A 10931-nucleotide genomic window follows, 5' to 3' on the forward strand; every position below is an offset into this window, starting at 1 on the left:
TCAGTTTATCAGACAGCAGATTACTATAATAATTTCTTGCTATTGCACCTATTCTATTCCCCTGATCCACAACTCTATTTCTTAACCAATACCAGACATTTTTGATGACTTATGCTTTTTAATTTAATTTTAGATGTGGTAAGGTTAAGTCACCTTCTTTTGCAATGTTTTTCATTGAATCCCTGGAAATTCTTGACTTTTTATTTTTTCATATGAATTTACTTACAACTTTTTCTTAACTCATTAAAGTAATTTTTTTGGAATTTTGATTGGTAAGACACTAAACAGGTAGTTTAGCTTTGGTAGAATTGTCATTTTTATTGTATTAGCTTGGCCTATCCATGAGCAGTTGATGCTTGCCCTGTTATTTAAATCTGATTTTATTTATTTAAATTTATATAAATTTAAATTTATATCCGATTTTATTTATGTAAGAAATTTTTTCTAATTGTTTTCTAAAAGTTTTTGAGTCTGCCTTGGCAGATAGACTCTCAGGTATTTTATAGTCTGAGGTTACTTTGAATGGGATTTCTCTTTTTAGTTCATTTTAATTCTTTCTGCTATATCTTACTAGTCATACATAGAAATGGTGAGGATTTATGAGGCTTTATTTTATATCCTGCTACTTTGATAAAGTTGTTAATTATTTCTAGTAGTTTATTAGATGATTTCTTGGGATTCTCTAGGCATACCATCATGTCATCTGAAAAGAGTTTGAACTTTGTCTCTTCCTTCCCAATCCTAATTCCTTCAATTTATTTTTCTTCTCTTATTGCTGAAGTTAACATTTCCAATAGAATATTGATTAGTAGTGGTGATAATGGGCATCCTTGTTTCACCCCTGATTTTATTTGGAATGCCTCTAGTCTATCCCTGTTGCATATAATGCTTGTTGATGGTTTCAGATAGATATTGCTCATTATTCTAAGTCTCAATCCATTTATTCCTACACTCTGTAGTGTTTGTAGTATGAAGGGGGTGCTGTATTTTGTCAAAAACTTTTTTCTGCATCTGTTAATATAATCATGATTTCTGATGGGTTTGTTATTGATATAATTAATTATACTAACAGTTTATTATTAATTATTATTAATTATACTAACAGTCATAGTGTATTATCCTAGTGATAACTTGTCATAATCATTTTGCTAAGATTTTATTTAAGATTTTTGCATCTATAATCATCAAGGAAATAGGCCTATAATTTTCTTTTTCTGTTTTAACTCTTCTTGGTTTAGGTATAGAATTGGAACAATTGTTCCTTAAATGTTTGATAGAATTCACTTGTGAATCCATCTGGCCCTGGAGATTTTTTCTTAGGGACTTCAATAATACCTTGTTGAATTTCTTTTGCTGAGACAGAATTGCATAGGTATTTAATTTCCTCTTCATTTACACTGGGAAACTTATATTTTTGTAAATAAACATCCATTTCATTTTGATTGTCAAATTTATTGGCATAGAGTTGCACAAAATAATTCCAAATTATTACTTTAATTTCCTCCTCATTGGTGGTGAGTTCACCTTTTTCATTTATGATACTAGCAATTTGGTTTTCTTCTTTTTTTTAATCAAATTGACCAAAGGCATATCAATTTTATTATTTTTTTCATAAAATCAACTCTTGGTTTTATTTGTTCAATAGTTTTCTTGCTTTTGATTTTATTCATATCTCCTTTAATTTTTAGAATTTCTAATTTGATATTTAATTGGGTGCTTTTAATTTTTTCTCTAACTTTTTTACTTGCATATTTAGTTCATTAATTTTCTCTTTCTCTAATTCATGTAAGCATGTAAAGATATAATATATTCCTTGATAGCCACCTTGAGTGAATCCCATAAGTTTTGGTATGCTGTTTCAGTATTGTCATTATTTAGGATGAAATCTTTAATTCTTTCTATAATTTGTTGTTTGATCCACCCATTTTTTTTAAAATGAAGTTATTTACTTTCCAATTAGTTTTGGGTCTATATGTGATCCCTACCCCAATATTATGTACAATTTTTATTCCATATTGATCTGAGAAAGATGTATTCACTACTTCTGCCTTTCTGAAATTTATCATTAGGTTTTTATGCCCTAATTCATTGTCAATTTTTGTGTAAGTGCCATGTATTGCAGGAAAAAAAATATACTCCTTTCTATCCCCATCCAGTTTCCTCCATGAGTCTATCATCTGTAGGTTTTCTAACAATCTATTTTCTTCCTTAACTTCCTTCTTGTTTATTTTATGATTAAATTTATCTAAATCTGAGAATGGGAGTTTGAGGTCCCCTACTAGTAGAGTTTTGCTTTCTGTGTCTTCCTGTAACACCTTCAACTTCTCCTCTAAGTGTTTGGAAGCTATACCATAGGGTGCATACATATTTAGTATTGAAATTACTTTATTGTCTATGGAGGATATAGTTTCTTTCCTTATCCTTTAACAGTATCTATTTTTGCAGCTGCTTTGTCTGACATAGGATTGCTACCCCTGCTTTTTTCACTTCAGCTGGAGCAAAGTATATTTTACTCCAACCTTTTACCTTTACTCTATATATATATCTCTCTACTTCAAATGAGTTTCCTGAAAGGAGCATATTGTAGGATTCTGGTTTTTAATCAACTCTGTTATTTGCTTTAAGGGAGAGTTCATCCCATTCACATTCAAAGTTATAATTACTAACTCTTTATTGCCCTCCATGCTATCTTCCCTCTGTTTGTATTTTCCCCTTTTTTACATTTTATCCATATTCCCCAATGTTTTGTTTCTGAATACCACCCCCTTCAGTGTGTTTGCCCCTCCTATATCAAACCCCTTCCCCTTTCTTTTCCATTTCCCTTTCCCCCTTCTTTCTGTTAGTTCCCCCTTTTCACCCCCTCCCCATCCCCCCCCTTTCCCTTTTTAATACTTGAAAGGTAAGATAAATTTCTTAACTGAGTGTGTGTAAGTTAACTTTAAGACAAGTCTGATGAGATGAAGATTCAGGCGATTCTCACCTCTTCCCTTCTTACTTTCTATTACAATAGGTCTTCTGTAACTCTTAATTTAATGAGATTTACCCCATTCAATCTCCTCCTTCCTCCCATCTCCTTATGGTCCCCCTTTTTAAGGAGGTATTTTTTTAATCATTCTATCTGAGTTACAGAAAAGTCATGAGTGTGTATCACTTCTAGCTAACTATATTCTCTCTAACAGAGTTACATTTCTCAAGAGTTTTTAGAGTCTTTTTTCCAGGTAGGGATATAGTCAATTTCATCTTACTTGATAGCAGTCTCATGGATAAGTCATGAGTGTCCATCATTTCTCACAAAGTATGTTCTCTTTAATTAAGTTACAGTTCTCAAGAGTTGTGAGAATCTTTCTCCCCCCAGGTGGAATATAGCCAGTTTCATCTTATTGGATAGCAGTTTTTTCTTTACCCTTTTTTTTAAACCTTTGCATGTGTCTCTTGAGACTCCTGTTTGATGTCCAAATTTTCTATTTAGCTCTGGTTTTTTTCATCAGGAAATGTTGGAAGTCTCCCATTTCATTAAATGTCCACCTTTTTGCCCTGGAAGAGAAGACTCAGCTTTGTTGGGTAGAATTCTTGGCTGAATTCCAAGCTCCCTTGCTGTTTGGAATGTCTCATTCCTGGCCCTTCAATCCCTTAATTTTGATGCCACCAAATCCTCCATAATCTTTATTGTGGTTCCTTGGTATCTGAATTGTTTCTTTCTGGCTACTTGGAGAATTTTCTCTTTTATCTGATAGTTCTGGAATTTGGCAACAACATTCCTTGGGGTTTTCAGTTTAGGATCTCTTTCTAGAGGGGATTGATGCATTCTTTCAATAACTATTTTGCTCTGATTCCATGATATCAGGGCAGTTTTCCATCACTAAATCCTGTAATATTAAGCCCAGACATTTTTTTCTCTTCAATGTTTTCAGGAAGACCAATAATTCTCAGGTTGTACCTTCTTGATCTGTTCTTGAGGTCACTGGTTTTGCTGATTAGGCATTTTACATTTTCTTCTATTTTTCAGGATTTTAGTTTTGTTTAATAGTCTCTTGCTCTCTCATGAAGCCATTAGTTTCCACAGACTACATTCATTTTTTTTAGAGAGGAATTTTCTTCATTTATCTTTTGCAACTCCTTTTCCAATTGTTCAATTCTGTTTTTTTAAGGGTTTTCCATTTGACCAATTGTGGTTTTGAGAGAATTATTTTCTTTTTTGCATTTGCCCAATTGAGGTTCTGAGAGAATTAGTCTCAATTTGTATTTGTCCAATTGTATTTTCCATGGATTTGTTTTTTTGTTGTAGTATGTTAATTTTCTCTCCCACGTTTTCCAATTGATTTTTAAACTCCTTCCTGATTTCTTCAAGAAATACCTTCTGTGCTGGAGGCAAGCTCATATTCTTCTCAGAGGTTCTAGGTCACTCTGAGTTAGGGTCTTTTACTTCTAGGAATTTTTCTATGGACCCTCCTTTCTGTTGGCCTTTCTTGTTTTTTTTAGGTTTTTGCAAGGCAAATGGGGTTAAGTGGCTTGCCTAAGGCCACACAGCTAGGTAATTATTAAGTGTCTGAGACCGGATTTGAACCCAGGTACTCCTGACTCCAAGGCCGGTGCTTTATCCACTACGCCACCTAGCCCCCCCCCCTGCCTTTCTTTGTTTTCCTAAGACCTTATGTTGGGGAGGGGCTGGTTCACAGAGGTTAGGTGTTGGGAAAACTAGGGGCTTTACTCATTGGGTTTAGTAACTCCACATGCGCAGACCAGTAGGGAGCATTGGTTGCTTTTTCTGGAGTGTCTGTGACCTTGATTTGAGGCCCTCACCCTTGGGGGGGGGTGCTTAAAGTTGCTGAATACTTTTATCTTTATACAATGGTGGGCTTTGCCCTAGGGCAAGGTAATTTCCCTCCCTATTCACAGCTGAACCTCTGGTGGAGGTGGACTATGATTGTGTTTGTTCTGGGAAAAAGCTTCAACTGAAATAAAAGTGTGGACTTTGAGTTCCTCCAGACCAGAAGAGCCAAGGGATGGATGTCTGCAACTCTCCCACACTGGATCTCACCCTCAGTCCCTGCTTGCAAGCTCCAGACAGTCAGTGCTACCACCAATGCCTCTGCTCCCCAGTTGGCCCCCTTTGGCAGATCAGGCCAGTCCAGCTCTCAGGCTCTCACCTTGTCCTGTGCTCCTGGCTGAGTCCTCCCTCTGCACCCAGGCTCACCCATGATCCCAGAAGACAAAACTTGAGGTGGATGCTCTTCTCCTACCTTCTCTTTCATGCTTTTGTTGATCTGATTTCTGAAGATCAGGAGACCTTAACACAGTGTCTGTCCTCTCTCCACCATCTTGACTGGAAGTCAGAACTTTATCTTTTTTATCATGAAAAGTACTTTGTATAATAGCTGTGTTTGTAGAATCTAATCCTCCAACTACAGAATAGGGGGACATGATTTCTTAAGGACTGAGATCATATTCTATCTTCAATGCCAACCCAGAATAAATAGTGGCCACTTAGTAATAGACAATAATTTAATATGATTTTTGTATTTGTAATTTCAGGTCCAAGGTTCTCTGGTATAAGACTTTCTCTTTATTTGTGGAGATCAATGTCATATGCCTGTGATTGGGGTGTGTTGGAGTTGGCAAGGCAGGAGAGAAGAGAATTCTTTAATCTCACCAAATCACTTCAAGTGCACTTAAGGTTTGGCATTACTTCTGATATTTCTGGCTTCAAGAGGGATGATAGACAAGATGAACCCCACTGTAGGCTGGTGAAGTAAAAAAAAAATTTGGAAAGACATGAAAAGAACTGGTAGTTCTAATTTCCAGTTTTAACTTTCCCTTTGCTCACATTTAGGACTCTTTCTTGATTGAACTAAGTTTCTGTGCTCCCAATTGGGAGCTCCCTGCCTCTATATAATCTAGGACATATTTTCCCAGATGCACTTTCTGATATCTGTTTTTCTACAATTTGGATAAATAGATATTCTTGTAAAAATGCTATATGTATTCATTGTAGAACTGTAGGCCAAAACTTAAATAGAGAGCTTGGGTTCTCATACTCTCCACCCACAACAATTAAACAGCAATCAGAAATTAATTTGAACAAGATCACATCCCCTAGACCAACCATTATTTAAGGAAGAAAATAGCTACAGTTCTAACCTGGCACCTCATCTCTATGAGGGCAGCAAAGTGACCATTGACCCCAACTTCCTGCTTCCCTTCCTGGTGGAAATTAAAATTTCTCTTGAAGAAGGATAAGTGGAGAAAGGGTTAGTGATATCCATTTTGTCTCTCTTGCGGCTAATGACACATAAGGGAGATAGACCTCAATACGCATGGACCTGGCTACATATTATTGTGTAGGAATAATTAGAACTTTCAAAAAAATGGAGGGTTGCCTTACAAGATAATGATTTTCAATCATTTTTATCTAGATAACACTTGGCAGGGAGATTGTAGAGAAAAATCATGCTTCAGGTAGCATTTGGGTATCTCAGTACCTACATAGAAACACCTCTGCCTTGGAAGAGATTTTATTGTAAGGAAAGGAAATTTCTGCTTGGTCTGATTTGGAGATAAAGCTTAAAACAAACAAACTAGTCCCTTTCCAGACACCCCAAGGCCTTTAAGGTTTACATGAAAGAAATCTTAAACTAAAGCAGATTCATTAACTTTGAAATTTATTATTGATCCTCTGACTGGCTCTGCTCCCCATGGCAGCATTTTAATCTTAAACTTTCATTTCCTTCTCTATCTCCTGACTTTACATTGCTGATTATCACAAGTCCTCTTCTAAATCTGATTTCAGTGAGCTATGTTTACTGGAACAAAGGAATCTACCTGTCACAGGGATATCATTAGCCAAGCGCTTCACATCAGTACCTATATGAAAACTTCTGCCCTTTCCAAGACTTTTGTTCTCTGAACCATCAACATGCCCTTCCCATTGTTATTGCTTACTTGCTTTTTTAATACAATGCTATCTTACTCTGTACTTCCACTCTTATTACATTTCTTCTGTATGAAATGAATAATACTTTCTCTCTCTACATTATTGAACCACTTCTTATCTCTACCTGCTGTCTTATTTTTGCCATGTCTAGTGTTCTGCTTTGTACTTTCTACTGTAATGTATAAACACTTCTTTTCTTTAGGGAGTTAGAAACACTTGCATTAAAACTTCTGTCTTAGGGAATCCCACATATAATCATGTGCCTCCAAAATGCTTTGTCATTTAGATGTAAGCACTGGCAAGTCAACATAATTATATAATTTTTAGTATTCCATAAACAATACCACATACTACAGGAAATAGATTTTAAGCTACTTTCTAAATGATATGGAATTAAACACAAAATTCAATAATAAATTCTTGTCATCCTTCATACTATTAAAATGATCATCTTTAGAGGTAAGACTAGAGTCTGAAATATTTATTTAACATTTACACTTGAGAATAATTCACATCTATAAAAAGATTTGCATTTTTTTAAGTCAGTATATCAGGATGAGAAATAAAGTAGCAATCTGTGGATTTCTCAACTGAGTGAAATAAACACTAGATATAATTTTTTATTGGACAGCATTCTTTCAAAATAACAGGGAAATAATTAACAAGTCAGTTGTAAAATTGCTTCCAGGGTGGGAACTATTAAAAAAATCAATAATTGAATCCATTATCTTGGGTGAACTCTGTAGCAACTATAATGCTTTGAGTCTAAAATAGAAAAAAGAAGTATATGAAGTTGAAAATGGAAAGTTTGAGTATATCCAAAGGAATAATTTATTGATGGAAATATTTTCATTTAGTAAGCATACAAGACCTCTCCAATTCCTACACAGACAAAAAAATTAGAAGTGGAAAAAAGGGACAATTAATGTAGTGAAATTGTTATGGTAATTCTGTGAATTTGTGAAAAATCAATATAATTCTATTACTGGTTTCTAAGAATGGGGATTTTATATTTGCTTCATGATTAAATTGGATTGTTTACAATCAGTTATCACAAGACTGGCTATATGCACATGACAGAGATATTTGTGAGGTAGTTTGGTATAACATGTTATGTGAAGGATAGGTCTTAGAACTGGGGCAGCTAGGTGGTACAGTGGATAAAGCACGAATCTTAGAGTTAGGAGGACAGGAGTTTGAATCCAGCCTCAGACATTTGCCACTTACTAGTTGTGTGACTTTGTGCAAGTCACTTAACCCTGATTGCCTTGCATCCAGGGCCATCTCTACTCATTCTGATTCATATCTAGCCACTGGACCCAGATGACTCTGGAGGAGAAATGAGGTTGATAACTTAGCCCAGCACCCCCTCACTCAAATTCAAATCATGTACTTGTCATGATATCACTTCTCTGATGTCACAGTCTTCTAGAATGAAGGAGAATCATCTTCAGGTTTTAGAATTAGGAAAATTTGGATTAAAATCTTGGACTATTGACATCTCCTATTTGTAGTACTGTGGGTAAATCAGTTAACCATTTAGGGTCCCTGATAACAATCTGGAACTCACTGAATCTGCATCATGAAAGATACATTTCCTTGGCAATATTTCATAATACCTATGAAATCATTAATTCAGTCCATACCAATAACTTTTTACATGGGCATATATCTATCATTCACATATGCACACATATGTATTCTATATATATAATATATTCATTTATATAAGGATATAATGTTTGTTCTGACCTGTGATTTCACCCATATAAAAATGTCCTCCATCAACGCAAAAACAATTTGTCTTTGTTGCTTGAGGCAGTAAGAAGTTAGAGATCTTGCTACGGTCAGAAGCTAGATTTAAACTCAGGGTCTTTCAGACTCCTGATTCATTTACACTAAATAGCACTTCATCTCATCAAAATATATATACTGGAAAAAATATTATGTTATTTGGACTAAGTCTTTGTTACACTTTTCATGTCAAAACAAAAATTATTCTATCAATAACTTTTAAGAATATCAAACAAATATTTATTTCCTCTACCCACAGTGCCTGACATATAGTAGTTCATTTATAAATACTAGTTATCATTTTAGTTTTAGTATTATAGGAAACATCATTGTCATCTTCATTATCATCATTATCCCACCAAGCCTCAGGTATAATTTCAAGTAAAATTGTGGCCAGATTTAGAAATAAACCATTTCTCTGGAACTGTTACAAATTTGAAAAAGACTGAACAAACTCAGAGGGCAATGAGGTATTTTTTGGATCATCTATGGGACATGGTATATTTCTAGCACTTTTTAGACATATATAAAAGAAACAATAGGAAGCATGCTCTTGATCATTGTGTTGAATAGCATCATATGAGAATTTGCTCACTTGGAATTGTGAAAGCATTTAATCCTACTTAAAACAATCGATCTTTTTTGAGGCATGTATCCCAAAGGAGAAAATCTTTTTTCTTTGGATGTAGTGCAATCACCTCCCATTTTTTTTCCTACAGTCTTCTTTATGTCTTCCTTCTCTTTCCCTGCACAATTGACTTATCACAAAATTGATACATATTTTACTTTATTTGGCTAATATTGTCTTATAATGATAGATTCATAGATTAAAAATCAGCAGGGATATTAACAGGCATCCAATTACATTTTCTCATCTTACAGATGAGGAAACCAAGACAACTTGGAGTTTAAAGAAATCACATGGAAAGTGAAAAGAAGAGACTGTTGTTAGACTCATCTGATTACCCATTTCTGTTACAGTTTTCATATATGTTTTCCTATGAGCCTCATGCATAATTTTAGTGAATTTTCTTTTTCATGTCTGGAGAAAAATTCAGATCTCCGTTGGAATATATTTGTTCACATTCCCAATTCATGTATTCAGTTTATAAGAGATGCAGTTGCATCTCTACCTCATTAAATAATTGATACAGAATGTTCACATGCTCTAAATACATTAGTTTTGTTTAATAAATAGAATAAATATTCCCCTTGGTTAAGGATAATTTGCACATATTTGTTTACCATTGTTGCAATGAAAAGAAGCAACAGCAACATAAGAAAATGACTTAATTTTTGCAGGACTATAACTATTATGTAGAAAGATCTCTGCAGTTTCTAAGTAATACTATTCCTTCAGAGATGCACTTCAATTATTGTTCAGAGATAAACATCCCTATATCATTTTCCACTCAGAAGTTAGAAATACTAGCAACCAAATTTTACAACTTGACTCCTTTTATAGTAAACTGATACCACTCACGAATAGAATGTGGCATGATTTACGGCTCTGTTGGAAATGTCTTGGCCAACATCATTGACCAAGATCTGGGATCCTATGACTATGCTGAGCTGACTATAGTTTTTGAGAGTCTTTCTAAATAAATGAGGTGATAAGTATATTTCTATTGTACATAGAAAAATCTGATTCTGGTCATAAGTAAAGGATATTTTCACTGTATCATGGTTCTAGAAACTCAAATGAAAGTTGGAATGTGTTTTTGACTGAGGACATGACTTGGAACTGATTGTATGTTTGTAGTTGCAACAGTATATCCTCCTTAATAAATATGTGTGTGGGTATCATGGAGCATCAATGAATGACAAATGCAGGCCATAATGGTGGAGATATTTTTTAAAAAATTGCTAGTTTCATTATGTATAGACAACTTCAAGGATTACTGATCCATAATCCATCATTTTCCATGGACTAATCAATGTAAGAGTTCATTGTGTTCACATTTGTGTCTTGGCAATCAGTGCCTTATCTGTTATCTTTGTTCTATACTTCCCTATTTCATTATATTTGTGCATGCACAATTTTATAAATATAGATATAGATATAGATGTATGTATATATATATATATGCATATGCATGTATATACATGAAAACACAAAAACATATGCCTCTACTAACTCCTAAATTATTTTTTTTTTAGTTTTTGCAAGGCAAATGGGGTTAAGTGGCTTGCCCAAGGCCACCCA

The sequence above is a fragment of the Macrotis lagotis genome, chromosome 1 (genome assembly GCF_037893015.1).
Source record: "Macrotis lagotis isolate mMagLag1 chromosome 1, bilby.v1.9.chrom.fasta, whole genome shotgun sequence".
In the NCBI taxonomy this organism is placed as follows: Eukaryota; Metazoa; Chordata; class Mammalia; order Peramelemorphia; family Peramelidae; genus Macrotis; species Macrotis lagotis.